We start from the raw sequence: 4155 nt of genomic DNA on the forward strand, positions 1-4155 counted from the left end.
AGCCTCAAATTATTCTTGAATTGAGAGCTGGCTAAGACCCAAAGTAAAAAAACTCTGAGATACTTAGCGAGTCTTGGAATGTTTATCGGAAAGACATATTCGATGCCGTAGGAGGGGAAGCGTTCATTGCAGTTGACAAAAAATATTCTCTTTACTGAGGTTGAATTTGAGTGCAATACTGAAGTTGCATGGTCGCACATAACAGGACTAGGTGAAACCATATCAGTTGTTGGATGTTTTTACCACCCACCCGACTCCGCTGGGACAAATGTGGAGCCATTCAATGAAGGTAAACAGTCAGCATTGCATAAATATCCAGATCACGCGACACTAGCTGGCGGTGACCTTAACCTACCGAGTATAGACTGGGACGTCTATGGATTCACTGTAGATCGTGCAGACAGACAGTCTTGTGAAGGACTTTTGAACACATTTTCCCAAAACCGTGTTGAGCAGCTAGTTCGGCAGCCAGCACAAACAGGCAGGACCTTATCGATGGCGTCAGCATAGAGATGGGGATTAGTAATCATGATGTCATCATAGCGACTATGGTTACGAAAGTCAGTAAATCAGTCGAGAACGCTAGGAGAGTTGATATGCAGTTGTCAGCGTCTCACTTAGACAATAAAATACAATCATTTAATTCCAGAATTATGGCCATAGAGGAATTATGGCTAAAGTTTAAAGAGACTGTAAATCGTGATCCGGAAAAGTATGCGCCTACTAAGTGGATGAAGGGCGGAAAAGACTCATCGTGCTTTAATAACAAAATTCGGAAAAGGCTGAGGAACGAAAGGCTGTTACATTCTCGGTTCAAAAGAGAACGCGCAAATGAGGACAGCAAGGTTTGTAGAGATTCGTGCGTATGTGAAAAGATCTGTGTGCGAAGCATACAACTGCTACCACCGGAGAACCGGAAAAAGTTTTGCTCCTCTGCAAAATCGTTAAGCGGATCTAACGCTTCTATTCAGTCACACGTTGACCAGTCTGCTTTGGCGCTAGAATATTCCAAAAGGAAGGCCGAAGTTAAGAATTCCTCGTTTAAGAAATCGTTCACGCAGGAGAATGGTACAAACGTGCCGTCGCTTGACCGTCGCACAGAGTCCCGTGTGAAAATCACAGTAATGAGTACCGCTGGCGTAGAGAAACAGCTGAAACAGCTGAAAATAAATAAGTGGCAATGCCTAGATGGAATGCCAGTTTGGTTTTACAAAGAGTAGTGTGCGGCACTGGCCCCTTACTTAGCTTGCATTTACCGCGAATCTTGCGATCAGCGCTAAGAACCAAGCGAATGGAAGAAAGTACAAGTGACTCTAGTGTATAAGAAAGGTAAAAGAACGGACCCACAAAATTTCAGACCAATATCCCTAACACCTGTTTCCTCCAGAATCCTTGAACATATTCTCAGTTCGAACATAATCAACTTTCTTCAGACTAAGGAGCTTATGTGCACAAATCAACACGGTTTTGGTAAGCATCGCTTCTGTCAAACTCACCTTTTCCTTTTCTCGCATGATGCAGTGAGAGCTATGGATGAAGGGCAACAGGCAGATTCCATATTTTTAGATTTCTCGAAAGCATTTGTCACGGTGTCCCATTGCGGGGTGATAACGGAAGAACGAACATATGGAATAAGTTGAGTGACTGCAGGTTGACACAAGATGACAAAATTTCTAGTTGGTGTGATGAATGGCAGGTGGCTCTTGCTGTAGACGAAAGCGGATGAGTAGCAAAAACGAACCCGTAATATCCGGATACGGCACTCCAAGTGTCCTGCTTACCACAGTCACTTCGTTGAAATATCTGGACGTAATGTTGCGAAGCGAGATGAAATTGAATAAACGTGTGAGGATTCTGGTAGGAAAGGTGAACGGTCGACTTGGGTTTATTGGGAGAGTTTTGTGAAAGTGTGGTTCGTATGTAAGGGAGACCCCGTGTAGGACGCCAGAGTGACTTCTTGTTCAGCATTGCTCGAGTGCTTGGGATCTGCTCCAGGTCGGATAGAAAGAAGACATCGAAACAATTCAGGGGGAGCAGGTAGATTTCTTACCGGAGTTTCGATCAGCATGCAAGTGTTACGTATATGCTTCGGGAGCTCAGCAGGGAATTGTTGGAGGGAAGAAGACACTCATTTGGAAGAAAACAACTGAGAAAGTTTAGAGAATCGGCACTTGAACCTGGCTGCAGAACGATCCTAATGAAGCCAGCATACATTTCTGGTAGGGGCCACGAAGACAAGATACGAGGAATTACGGCTCCTAAGGAGGCATATATACAGGCGTCTGTCCCTCGCTCTGTCAGCGAGCGGAACAGGAAAGGAAACGACTAGTTGTGGAACAGGGTACCCTCCGCCACGCACCGCACGGTGGCTTGCGGATTATGTATGTAGATGTAGACACAAAGGACGATAGTTGAGAGGAATTATTGGTTTCATGTCCGAAAATTTAGTGAAATCATTTTTGGCTTGGTTTCATTTGGAATCGTGAGGTTTTATCTATTCTATTTCATTTGTTTGGTCTTATGACTGCATGCATGAGGGTTGTGGTGTAATAGGTGGCCCCAGTTGTGTGTAGATAAGGACATTGACAGGAGTTTATGACGGCGGTGACGAAGCTACAGTGGTGGTGGATGTGGTTGGAACTTCTGGCTCCGGCAGTGGTGGGGGCGATGGGGCGGGCCGCGGTTTGGGGCTGGCGACGGTGTTGGCGACAGAGGTGCAGACCCAGTGCAGTCCTTGTAGAAATAATGGTATTGGTGGGCCATCAGAGATGCAGACCCACTGTAGTCCTTGTAGAGATGGCCAGCAGCCATCTGTTGTGATTGTGCGGGTGCACAATCACCATTGAAGAGTCTTGCAGTTAATATAGCAAGTCCATAACTACCACTTGTGCACTCACAAAGTTTTTGAAATTGTCCTTAGAACCAGCAATGCTGTTATCCAGTCCCTTGCTGAATTATTAACACACATGCAAACACAACAGTCCCAACTTCTCACATATTGTGCATTACTGTGACCAACAGAAACGTGTGCAGTGAAATGTAACTTACAAGTTACTTAAATTGATGAACTGGTGTCAATTACAATATTATAACATTAGAATACAATTACAAAGGTACAAAATACATCATTAAAGAACATAACAATACAGATAACATTTGTAATACAGGCTTTACAAAGGAGTCGAAATAACATATACGTCAGTGTTACAGGAATTATGAGATAAGTAGATACATAAACGATCAGAATAACTTTTGAAACATCAACTTTACACTTGAGCATTAAAACAAAACAGAATAAATAATGTCTAAGCATCTTTACAAGGTAAATAACATATTATTAATGCCAATTATATTTGAGGATAACAGCATTCCTCATCATAGTGAATATAGCTTAGTATTAGAAGAAGAAAAAATTCTACAACATAAGTCTTATCAGATAAACATATAAAGACAGGAAGAACATAAATACACAAGGGTACCCAAACACATAGTGGGATAACACAAAAGGAAAGGACAGGGTTCGTTTTCAGTGTAACATTTGGCACTGCAGTCCAACCCAAAACTTCATTCCATAGATCGTTCGTCTTATTTCAACCTTTGCTTCACCAAAAAAATCCTATCCAAGCATGCTTTCTGTATTTTTCTTGTATAACCTCTCAGTGCATTTCTTCAAATTCATCGCAACTCATTCTCTTATAGGCTACCCCCTCTTAAGCTAACTTAAATCTACTGAGCTCAGATGCTTAACTAAGGGACGAGGCAATGCAGCAGCATAAAACAATTAACACAAACATCAAGGACAAAAATTTTAGATAGGCAAAGCAATTGCAGTACTACAACTAATATAAGGCACTGTGCAGCAAACAAGAAAAATAAAACAGTAGTAAAACTAGCTTAGAAGAGTAACACAAAGTCAAATTCAGTAACACTATGCCTGGCAAAGAGCAGTAACTTATACCTAAACATGACATAGCTCAAGCAGAAAAAATATTACAGTAAAAACAACAATGCAGATAAGGGAAATGTATATTCACATCTTAATGTCTATGTAATTAATGTGGTGCACCACAAATTATTCTACAAAAGAAATTACCAAGTACTTGAAAAGAAAATGATATATGCAGTTACTGTTATTAGTCCCTTCTTATTGTTCTT

The sequence above is a fragment of the Schistocerca cancellata genome, unplaced genomic scaffold (assembly GCF_023864275.1).
Source record: "Schistocerca cancellata isolate TAMUIC-IGC-003103 unplaced genomic scaffold, iqSchCanc2.1 HiC_scaffold_1148, whole genome shotgun sequence".
Lineage (NCBI taxonomy): Eukaryota > Metazoa > Arthropoda > Insecta > Orthoptera > Acrididae > Schistocerca > Schistocerca cancellata.